The sequence below is a fragment of the Oncorhynchus kisutch genome, linkage group LG26 (assembly GCF_002021735.2).
Source record: "Oncorhynchus kisutch isolate 150728-3 linkage group LG26, Okis_V2, whole genome shotgun sequence".
Classification (NCBI taxonomy): Eukaryota; Metazoa; Chordata; class Actinopteri; order Salmoniformes; family Salmonidae; genus Oncorhynchus; species Oncorhynchus kisutch.
The window spans coordinates 15,814,412-15,827,468 of NC_034199.2; positions in this window are offsets into that span (position 1 = coordinate 15,814,412).

The window sequence follows — 13,057 nt, forward strand, 5'->3', positions numbered from 1 at the left end:
CCTTATTTTCCTCTCATTTTCTCTATCTCCCTCTGTCTTGTGTTTATCTCAATGAATGTGGCCTAGCTACCTGGCTGGCAAGGAGATACCGGTGGAAGGCATGCTGGCTGCCTGGAGGGAGGAAGGGCTTTCTCAGCTATCTGCAGCAGGAGAGCCTGTTTCAACGCAGTATTATCAGCACTACGCAGGGAGACTTACATTGCCATATTACATCTCATCTCCTTATCCCCGCCCGTCACATCACACAAGGTGACTTTCAGCTTGCTCCAGCACTGTCATTGGATCCCGTTGCTGTGGGCTCGCTGCAAAATAAAAGGCTGCTTGCTCTCATAACTGGGGTTGAGTGATGCAGTAACAGGCTTCTTTATGCCTGTCTTATCACTCATAACTTGACGACTGTTATCAGAACTATTGCCAGGGTATTACTTCAGTCCGTGCTTCACCAGTGCCATTACTCTACTTTTCTTAACTGGGACTAACACCACCTTCTCTACTGTAACTACAGTTACTACAGGCGTAGGATCTTAATTTGATTACCCTGCTGCAGGAAATGTATTTGAGGTTTAAAAACGCTTCTGAAGTTTGTAAATGTATCAACCCCTACAAAAAATGTCCATTAATTATAATCCACATAATACTTCACATTTCCTGTTGCTGCAGGATTATCTTCCTGATGTATGCAAACTGGCTAAAATTAAGATCCTACATCTGTACAATACTAACACCTTGTACTAGTCACCTCTGAGCCCCTTATAAGGACTGTTGTCTGTGACCTGTCGAAGATGTTGGGCAATTGATTTGAAGGCCAGGTGTTGCCTTATCTCTCCACAGCAAAGCCACATTCACAATACACTCAGTTATAAAATAACAAACTCAATAATCTAAGTGACAGCTCAAGCTCTACCACCACCATGCACTGGATGTGTCTTGTCAAAGCATATTACAGGACTATTGTGCATCTCCACAATAACTGCCGTTGTCGTTCCTTCACAGGCGTGACACTGAGGTTGTAATCAGATTGCCTTTTTCTCACACAGTCGTAAAGGTGTCTGGCTGCTGCTGCCTTCCACGTCTCACTGCTGCATATTGTTCAACTCCTATCACTATATCTGCTGTGACTCTAAATACTAACCGTTCCATCACATTCATCTCCTCTGACAAGGGGGAGACTTGGAATTATTTTCTTAGCAGCATTAAAAGTAAACTGTACAATCAAATATTTTAGGATGCCTCAACATCAATTTTGCCAAAACACGTTTTTGTGGAAATTGTTCCACAAGACAATCTTAAATAAATCATTGTTTATTTGTCAGCGTGCTGGAGAGGTTCCAACCAACTCAATGCACCATAGTACACATGTCAATCAGGACCTCTACCTGAGCAGACCAAGCAGTTGTCTTATGGCTATACACAGACAGGTTATATATGCATGATTTAGCATAATGAATTAATCATTACTGTTTTGTTTCATTCATGTGACATACCAATACTGGTTCATAACATGTGACAGACCAATCAATACCTCATGTGGCTTTTTCTCTCTAAGCTGAGACCTTGAAACTGAGATATCTTTCGTTCGTTCTCAAAACAAGGTGTGGGCGTACTGCCAAATTGCAGCTACTGATAGTGAGGATTTATTCAGTCAGACACTTGCATGAACACAGAAATTGAACAGCACATAAATAGAACACATGAATTCCATTACAACGTTTAGAAGGAGGACAGGGGAAACAATGTGTTCCCCAATGCCTGATTAGATTGACAGTAGAGTTTCTCCTTGTGGTGCTACCAGCAGAGAATGCCTCGCTTGGTGAGGAGTAGTTACTAGGCTGAGTTATTCACGAGCGAGCAACAATCATTTTTATCGTTATTAAAAACCATGGCGTGATTACGAGCAGACTACCCACAGACAACCCATCTGCACTTCAGGTGGAAATCAATGGCACTCCAGGTACTGCGTGCTCTCATAATCTCCTCAAAGAGAGAGCAAGAGGAGAGAAAAAAATGAACAGAATTTATGAGGCTGCAACCTAGTATTTAACTCGTCATTTCTCTGTCTGACACTGTGAAAGAGACAGGAATTCGCCAGCGGCTTGGTTTGTGATTGTGTTGAAGGAAGCTCATCTCTAAATCGTGCTGAGTTTATAAGCCATTGAGTTTGTAAGCCATTTAAGCACCATGTAAGTAGCATGTTGTTTACTGTACTCTGTGTGACTGTTGATATGGCCGCCACTGCATCGGTAGGTTAAATGCATAACGAGTAAAACCAAAAAGGTGCCCAAGACAAATCTCAGCTGGAATCTTTTGTGAGCTAAATGTAAAACATAAGAGCTCTCTCAAAGTGAAACAAAACGTGATTTGACATCACAGTGGATACATTTTTCCACTGGCATAAATGCTGAGCAGAGAAAACATTGGAGAAACAGTTCGCACCACTGTGCTATCTCAAAGGCAGGAATAAAGAGTTGCATATGTCACAACAAGTCGGTCTCAATGGGTTTTTAATGATTATGAAGAGGAGTTGTGTTTGTCTTTCTCATGAAAACAATGTCAGTCACATTCAGGCAATGAAAATCTGTAATCCCTGGTCATACGGAGGACTGTTCTCAGTGCAGTGATGTACAGCTTCAACCACACCAAGTTGCTTTCATTTCAGGCCAACGTGAAGTGTAAAGTGTTATGTGGAGCAGTCCTAAGAACAATAGCTGTTTTAATCTCTGTGCCAGATGACTTAATTCCAGATGTGTAATTTCACAAGTCTAGACTTCCGTCTGTATCACTGTCATTACAACAAACTCTTGGAATCACAACAGTCTGTTTCTATTTCTCTATTCCTCCCTCTCACTCAATCCATCTCTCAGCCTCTCTCCCTCCCTCCTCCTGAAGGAATTGATGCCCACCACCTCTCTCTTCCTATCTATCCAATGGAAAATATGTAATTCTGCGCTCTGGACTGTCATCATCCTATGATGTTCTGTGACTGTCTCATCCCTCCTCCTTTCCTCCCACCCTCTCTCTCTCCCACACACCTTTTCCTGACAAGTCCTGGCTCCACTTCACCAGAGGCTGCCATGGCATTGTTCTTCTGGGCCAAAATAATAACTTTCCCCATCCTGTGGCCCTCTGGCCCGCTCTTTAATAACCTTGTTTTCTCTTTCAGGTGAAATATTTTCACACCAGTTCTGAGCCCGGAGAGATAGAGACAGACGGGCCAGAGGTGACAAGAGCTTCCGGCTCTCTAACTGCTGCTGTGTTCCCAGCACTAGGGAAGATAACAACTAAACCCCGAGGAAAACAGGTAATCGGCCAATGATGTATGAGAGAGAGAGAGAAAGAGAGAGAGAGAGAAAGAGATTGTCAAAGACAGCCACACGCACATGCAATGAAGTGTGTGAGAATGTCAAATACATTGTGTGTGTGTGTGTGTGTGTGTGTGTGTGTGTGTGTGTGTGTGTGTGTGTGTGTGTGTGTGTGTGTGTGTGTGTGTGTGTGTGTGTGTGTGTGTGTGTGTGTGTGTGTGTGTGTGTGTGTGTGTGTGTGTGTGTGTGCACAAACCACAAATCAAAGCGCCAAAGACATGTTCGGTACACACTCAAGGACAGTACAAAAATACAACTGTATACAGAGGTTTCTGTGTCACCCTTTCAATGTGTGAGAGAGAGAATGTGGCTATGTTTGCTGCTGTGAGTGTACTATTTGCTTTGCCTGTGACTAACAGATCCACTAGGGGAGATGTCAGCGTATGGCTGCTTGCATTGGCCAACCAACTCTCAGCCTGAGGTTTATGGTCACAGACAGGCAGCAGTCACAATCCCTTTAGAAATATGTCTGTTGAGCAGAGGTGAAAACTTTTGCTATTCATCTTTTATATTTTGACAACTGTGTCTCTCTTATCGGTCTTATCTTAAACACAGCAACAGGTTTTTCTGGAAGATAAGCTATACTGGTCCATCACAGAGCTCTCTGTGTTCGGTTAGAACTACCGATGTATGCAAGTGTTTTGTCTGCCATATGTGTCTCACATGGGAAGCATTGGATACATACAACCAGTTTCACCCTAGTATGTTTGTGTGCGGCTGCAGGCCTACAGATGTAGGATCTTAGTTTGAGCCAGTTTGCTACAGCAGGAAAATAATCCTTCAGCAACAGGAAATCCCTAGCCGTGTACTCAGAGCATATGCAGACCAGCTGGCTGGAGTGCTTGCGGACATATTAAATCTTTCCCTAGCCCAGTCTGTTGTCCCCACTTGCTTCAAGATGTCCACCATAATTTGCAAATAAAATCATTAAAAATCCTATAATGTAATTTTCTGGATTTCTTTCTCTCATTTTGTCTGTCATAGTTGAAGTGTACCTATGATGAAAATTACAGGCCTCTATCATATTTTTAAGTGGGAGAACTTGCACAATTGGTGGCTGACTAAATACTTTTTTGCCCCACTGTATATATTCCGGAATCTGACATTGCTCGTTCTAATATTTATATACTTCTTAAGTATTTTATTTTGGGGATTTTAGTGTATTATTTTTAATTGTTCGGTATTACTGGACTGTTGGAAACAAGCATTTTGCTACGCCGGCAATAACATCTGCAAAATACAGTTGAAGTCGGAAGTTTACATACACTTATGTTGGAGTCATCAAAACTCATTTTTCAACCACTCCACAGATTTCTTGTTAACAAACTATAGTTTTGGCAAGTCGGTTAGGACATCTACTTTGGGCATGACACAAGTAATTTTTCCAACAATTGTTTACAGACAGATTATTTCACTTATAATTCACTGTATCACAATTCCAGTGGGTAAGAGGTTAACATGCACTAAATTGACTGTGCTTTTAAACAGCTTGGAAAATTCCAGAAAATGATGTCATAGAAGATTCTGATAGGCTAATTGACATAATTTGAGTCAATTGGAGGTGTGCCTGTGGATGTATTTCAAGGCCTACCTTCAAACTCAGTGCCTCTTTGCTTGACATCATGGGAAAAGCAAAAGAAATCAGCCAAGACCTCAGAAAAAAAATTGTTGACCTCCACAAGTCTGGTTCATCCTTGGGAGAAATTTCCAAATGCCTGAAGGTACCATGTTCATCTGTACAAACAATAGTATACAAGTATATACACCATGGGACCACGCAGCCGTCATACCGCTCAAGAACAGAGACCCATTCTGTCACCTAGAGATGAACGTACTTTGGTGCGAAAAGTGCGAATCAATCCCAGAACAACAGCAGAGGACTTTGTGAAGATGCTGGAGAAAGTAGGTAGAAAAGTATCTATATCCACAGTAAAACGAGTCCAATATCAATATAACATGAAAGGCCGCTCAGCAAGGAAGAAGCCACTGCTCCAAAACCGCCATAAAAAAGCCAGACTACAGTTTGCAACTGCACATGGGTACAAAGATCGTACCTTTTGGAGAAATATCCTCTGGTCTGATGAAACAAAAATAGTACTGTTTGGCCATAATGACCATCATTATGTTTGGAGGAAAAAGGGGGATGCTTGCAAGCTGAAGAACACCATCCCAACCGTGAAGCACGGGGGTGGCAGCATAATGTTGTGGGGGTGCTTTGCTGCAAGAGTGACTGATGTACTTCACAAAATAGATGGTATCATGAAAAAGGAAAATTATGTATATATATTGAAGCAACATCTCAAGACATCAGTCAGGAAGTTAAAGCTTGGTCGCAAATGGGTCTTCCAAATGGACAATGACCCCAAGCATACTTCCAAGGTTTTGGCAAAATGGCTTAAGGACAGCAAAGTCAAGGTATTGGAGTGGCCCTCACAAAGCCCTGACCCCAATCCTGTAGAATAGTTGTGGGCAGAACTGAAAACATGCGTGCCAGCTAGGAGGCCTACAAACCTGACTCAGTTACACCAGCTCTGCCAGGAGGAATTGGCCAAAATTCACCCAACTTATTGTGGGAAGCTTGTGGAAGGCGACCCAAAATGTTTGACCCAAGTTAAACAATTTAAAGGTAATGCTACAAAATACTATTTGAGTGTATGTAAACTTCTGACCCACTGGGAATGTGATGAAAGAAATAAAAGCTGAAATATATCATTCTCTCTACTATTATGCTGACATTTCACATTCTTAAAATCAAGTTTGGATGCTAACTGACCTAAGACATGGAATGTTTACTAGGATTAAATGTCAGGAATTGTGATAAACTGAGTTTAAATGTATTTGGTGCATGTAAACTTCCAACTGTATTTTTACGGGACCAATATATATTTAAAACAAATTAATATGAATTTTAATGTGGACTTTTTTAACGGAAATTAAAAACTTACAAACTTCAGAAGCCATTTTAAACCTCAAATACACCACAAGTTTTACATTTCCTGCATTTTAGAACAGTTTTCCTCAAACAGGGTGATCAAATTAAGATCCTACATCTTTAAGACTGTTCAAACTGGGGCAATCCCGGGTTTCCACAATGTCTGCCTGTTTCATAAATCTCATTCTCAGGAAGCAATAATCCAGTTGAGCAACGACAGAAGTATCCATTCAGAAATTACTAATGTCTCAGATTCCTGTCTGCGACCACATAATGGAATTCCATGCTGACACTGTGTACCAACCATGCTTCAATGCTAGGTATATTGTCAGGAGGCTACCATTAGTCAACACTGGGACTCTGCTGGCTTCAATACAGACACTGACAATGCAACGACTAAACTCTGGTGCACCTCTCACACAATACGTGCCACATACTTCACCCTGCCTATGTTTACCTTCCAACCTGGGCCTATTCATCAGAGTCCTGACACTCCAAATTATACAAAAGTTACAGCTTCATCCCGACCAGCCCAGATTAAAGGGGAGAGGTTGGTTTTTCACACAACTCAATTACAAAAGAGAGAGAGGGCCTGACACCTAAATTACTGACTGAGACGAGAGATTAATCATTCATTCTTCTGCAGGTCCTCGCATGCCACTCTCTGACACACAAACACACAAGCATTTGACCCTCTCATTTTCAATATTTTTTTCTCTGAATTACTGTCAAGCAAATTGGTTGAATTATTTGGTTATAAAATGTAATTTGGCACTGCAGGCTGTTGGTCAATGATTTAAGGTTGAGAAATATGACTGTCTGATTAAACCTAGGCCATCCCCTTTCATTTTCTGTTTCCCTATAACATTGGCTGATTGTTTGAAGGGATAAGAGAGTGTACTTTTGAGCTAATCCAAAAACGCAAAACAAATTGCAGGGAGATTCTCTTCTGTAGCTCCCATATCAAAACATCACTAAGCTATTTAGATAGCTTGGCACCTAGCTAGCTAGTTAAGCTAGCAAATATTATTTAGTTTACACGCAGAATCTTTCCACAATAGATTACATTACCACCAACAAAGAGAAAGGTAAATTGTGGAAAACTCTTCTTAAAGTAGTGTAATCATACAAAATGACTGAGACCGTTACCGAGTCCCCTGATTGCCCTGTTAGGGGAACCGGGGTCAAAGTAGCAAGGATGAGGACCCAGTTTGGATTTTAGGCTTACGAGTGTTTTCTTTCCTACAGCGGCTGGAAATGAGACATTCGTTCCCAAAAACACCACACAGAGAGAAAAGTCGCTAAATGTGTCGTTGGAGCGTTGTCGATACAGGATCAAAAGAAAGGCAGCGCTGGTCTCGAGTCAGCTTTGTGAATTCAATATTACCCTAACGTTAGAATTATTTCACAATAATGATGACGGATCAGCTCCTAGACATATATTTGAGCATATATCACAAACCCCAGAGGTGCCTTATTGATATTATAAACTGGTTACCAATGTAATTAGAGCAGTAAAACAAAATGTTTTGTCATACCCGCATACCTGGTATACGGTCTGATATGCCACGGCTGTCAGCCAATCAGCATTCAGGGCTCGAACCACCCCGTTTATAATACTACCTATAGGGCTGCAAATATTGAGGTGGTTTATTCTAATGCTTACCCAATGAAAATGCACAAAATCACAGATTTGGCACATCACTGCACACACATCATAAAATATATTGAGATAAATTACTGTAGGAAACGAGTACGAGTAGGAAAATATAACTACAAAATGATTGACATAGACCTACATCCCTCTGTATTTGATTTTAATGCATTCATCTCAGTTTTCATTTGAAGCTTATTTTCATATGTAATTGCAAAGATATTGGCAACTTTTTATTTGCAACGTCAACTTTGATCACGTCAACTTTGTTCTGACGTTATCAGCATTCACAGAGAGACGATAAACAATGCGATTCTAAGTTTAATGGAAAACGTCTGTGTATAAAGTGCATAGGAGGGCAAAAATGCATCTAACGACCCACTTAGCTGTTCTACGAGTGGTCTGAGGCAGGCGTTAGATTACGAGAGTTTTCAAGTGCGATGTTAATAATGATGGTTTTGGGAAACAGCTCGGAGATTTAACGATGCTCCTTAGCCTTAAGATGCTTTTGGGAAACCGGGCCCTGGGCTGTCGAGCAGGCCGTTGATGCAGAGGCAGTGAAAATTCTCGAAGTTGTGAGTAGAGATGAAGAAGCTATGGCAGTGGATGCCCCGCAGCCTGTTGATGTTATTCATCAGTTGAGAGATTCTAAAACACTAACTGTGAAGAAGGTGGATTTTGTTCCATTCATTTAATTGCACAGGTGATTCATTAAACAGGACAAACAAAAATCTAAGAAACTGGATTTCCTTGTGGAAGTGGATCTTCAGGATTTCACGGTCGAAACATTGCAGGGAACACTGAAGATGCTTCCCCCTCTCCCCTCCCCTGCTCCCCCCTCCCCCTGCTCCCCCCCCCCCCCCTCTCATTTGAATATGTATTTTTTTTTAAAGATGGCCATACTATGGATCGATAGCTATTTGATTTGGAATTTTAGGACCCCTTTAGGTATCAGAAAAATATATGCAAAAAAGTTTTGAAAAAATGTGTCCTTTACTTCTATAACTCAGAGTAACGTGTTGAATAACACATTCATAAATGGCAAAAAGACATCATAAGAAACAAGGTTTTCATGTGTTTGTCCTATATCTAGGAGATATAAGAAAGCTCAGGAAATATATATGAGGTTAAATATCTATAGAATACATTTGTCCATATATATATACTGTATATCATATATAAATTACCTTCATACTTCCAATAATTATTTTAAACTGGTACCGGTTACCTTTAGACAAGTCCGGTGACACTTGTGGGGGATATAGAGCAAAACGGAGAACATTATCTTGTTCATGAAAATCTCCTCTTTCCACAGTGGTTGGTAGCACAAACGGTTCGGACGCTACAGATCTTTCACAGCAAATGCGGAAGTGTGACATCGGCGGATGTCTTGGATTGAGACTCATTCAATACAAAGAACCTCTAGTTTAAACTGACGGATTTTGATGGGGATTTTTCACATTATATTACTTAGATTGACACACTGGTACGTCAATGGAACTAGGGGGTTAATGTGGTCAAGAAATATAACATCAAACCTGGAATAGCAAATCAGTCATAGTCTATAATTCCATCTACATGTATAATTGTATCTTTCAAATTAGACACAGTAACGGTAGAATTGTGAAGCCTTCTGAATCAGTGAAAGCAGAAGAAGAGCCAAAATAAATGTTGCAACTAAAAGCAGTGTTGCAACCAACCACAGAGCCCACTTGCTTAACCTTCACGTAAACACAGATTTGCTCAACTTGGTGGTGGATAACCTCATCCTTATGATGGAAGACTAGACAATAAACGAGCAGATGGCTCTCATCCATTCCCCTCAGACAGACAGACAGGATGAGACGAGGCCAGACAGTCCAAATCCCAGACGGTCCCCAATTGGCCTGGTCTACCAGACAAGACAGAGAGAGTGAGATGGACAAGTTTGTCAACCTCTGTTTATCTAACTTTAATCTTCCCTGGAGAAACAAAAGTCATACTGAAGACGAGAGTGCACAACCCCAGTCAAAACAAATTTTGTCCAGTCTGCTGTGTTGTCTGCTTTGACAGTTTGCCGACTTCAATTTGAACACCTGAATGTTCTAACATAGCAGGTAGACATTTGACTAGACTTATGCGTTTCATTTACCCAGGATTCTCTTTGAGGTCATTTCAGGGTGTCGTCCAGCTGATACACTCAAAATGGAATGTTTGAAAGTGTTTTACTTCACATACTACCTCGCTGACTTTAACATACTTTTAACGTTCTTTCCCTGAAAATAGTTCAATCCCTGTAGAGATTAGGTGAGTTAATGTGTTACAAATCTATGGAGAAGGCTTTAAATAGCCCAGGTAGTCATTGTGATGGCATGTCTAATTAATTAACTAAATCCACATTTGTCCATGTCGGGAGTATAGGATTAATCATTGGCCATGTGAAAGGTTAATGAATACGCTTATCTCTCAATAAGTTATCAAATCAGGGGAGAGCTCAATGCAATCTAAATCACTAAGCACAGCAGGGCCCTGCCCTTCCGTCTTCAAACTACTGACCCATAAACACAATGGAGAGAGAGAGAGAGAGAACATAGAGAGAAAGGGAAGGGAGAGAATGAAAGAGAGAGCTCTGAAGAGATAACAACCTTGTGCACTAGACCTTTATTAAAACATGATTTAGCCTACCTTACATGTAATACATTCCAAATCAAAAAGGATCTTTAGTTCCAGTAAGATTCAAGTCCATAACTTACACTGAGTAAATTAGCTGTAGTTATTCTACATGCAAGATATCATATAACACTATAAAACATCCAATCGCTATATCACAGAATTGCTCAGTACATAAACCATCTTGCAGACTAGTGTAATTACCGAGAGACGATAGTCTACATACATAAGAACCCGGACACCGGCCGATCTCTCCTCTCCCCTCCCACTAAGGTTTTGACATCCTTGAGGCTGTAAAGAGCCCAATAAAGAAGGAGGAGAGGAGGAAAGAGTTTTTTTTTCTTTTTTTAGAGACTAAACACAAGCAAACCACAGTGTGGCATGGAGAGAGGCCTAGCCCTACTGGACTTACTCAGCCATCCTTGTGTTTGGGTCTAATCTCACAACACATTAACCTGACTTCAATGGGCAGTATGGTTCTCTCCTGACAGGTTGGCTACCGCAGTAGGCCTGGCTCCGCCTTATCTTGAAAAAAAATAAAAATAGTCATTCACCCTTTTATATAGTTGTTGAACTCAAGAGGTTGAACTCAAGATCAAATCAAATCAAATTGTATTTGTCACATGCGCCGAATACCATACAGTGAAATGCTGACTTACAAGCCCTTAACCAACAATGCTTTAAGAAGTTAAGAAAAAAGTGGTAAAAAAAATAGATAAACAAAATAGAAAATCTAAAATTAAACAGCAGCAGTAAAATAACAATAGTGAGGCGATATACAGGGGGTACCGGTGCAGAGTCAATGTGGAGGCGATATACAGGGGGTACCGGTACAGAGACAATGTGGAGGCTATATACAGGGGGTACCGGTACAGAGTCAATGTGGAGACTATATACAGGGGGTACCGGTGCAGAGTCAATGTGGAGGCTATATACAGGGGGTACCGGTGCAGAGTCAATGTGGAGGCTATATACAGGGGGTACCGGTGCAGAGTCAATGTGGAGGCTATATACAGGGGGTACCGGTGCAGAGTCAATGTGGAGGCTATATACAGGGGGTACCGGTGCAGAGTCAATGTGGAGGCTATATACAGGGGGTACCGGTGCAGAGTCAATGTGGAGGCTATATACAGGGGGTACCGGTGCAGAGTCAATGTGGAGGGGCACCGGTTAGTCAAGGAAATTGAGGTAATATGTACATGTAGGTAGAGTTACAGTGACTATGCATAGATAATAAACAGAGAGTAGCAGCAGCGTAAAAGAGGGGTCTGGGTAGCCCTTTGATTAGCTGTTCAGGAGTTTTATGGCTTGTGGGTAGAAGCTGTTAAGAAGCCTTTTGGAACTAGACTTGGTACTCCAGTACCGCTTGCTGTGTGGTAGCAGAGAGAACAGTCTATGACTAGGGTGGCTGGAGACTTTGACAATTTTTAGGGCCTTCCTCTGACATCGCCTGGTATAGAGGTCCTGGATGGCAGGAAGCTTGGCCCCAGTGATGTGCTGGGGGGCCGTACACACTACCCTCTGTAGAGCCTTGCGGTTGGAGGTCGAGCAGTTGCCATACCAGGCAATGATGCAACCAGTCAAGATGCTCTCGATGGTGCAGCTGTAGATCTTTTTGAGGATTTGAGGACCCATGTCAAATCTTTTCAGTCTCCTGATGGGGGAATAGGCTTTGTCGTGCCCTCTTCACGACTGTCTTAGTGTTTGGACCGTGATAGTTTGTTGGTGATGTGGACACCAAGGAACTTGAAGCTCTCAACCTGCTCCACCGCAGCCCTGTCGATGAGAATGGGGGCGTGCTCGGTCCTCCTTTTCACTTAGTCCACAATCATCTCCTTTATCTTGATCACGTTGAGGGAGAGGTTGTTGTCCTGGCACCACACAGCCAGATCTCTGACCTCCTCCCTATAGGATGTCTCATGGTTGTTGATGATCAGGCCTACCACTGTTGTGTCATCTGCAAACTTGATGATGGTGTTGGAGTCATGCCTGGCCATGCAGTCATGAGTGAACAGGGAGTACAGGAGGGGACTGAGAACGCACCCCTGAGGGGCCCCTGGGGTGCGTTCCACGCTTCAAGATTGCTACGATCACGTGGACTGGTATATGTTCCGCATTGCGTCAAACAACAACATTGACGAATACCCTGATTCGGTGAGCGAGTTTATTAGCAAGTGCATCGTTGATGTCGTACCCACAGCAGCTATTAACTTCTTGGCGACCCATCCCGTTAGCGGGATAATTTTCATCAACATCCGCTAAATTGCAGAACACCAAATTCAAATTAAATTACAAAAAATATTTCATTTTTCATGAAATCACAAGTTCAATATAGCAAAACACAGCTTAGCTTGTTGTTAATCCACCTGGTGTGTCAGATTTCAAAAAAAGCTTTACAGCGTAAGCAAAACAAGAGTTTATGTGAGGACATCTCTCTCAGCAGACAAAACATTACAAACAGCT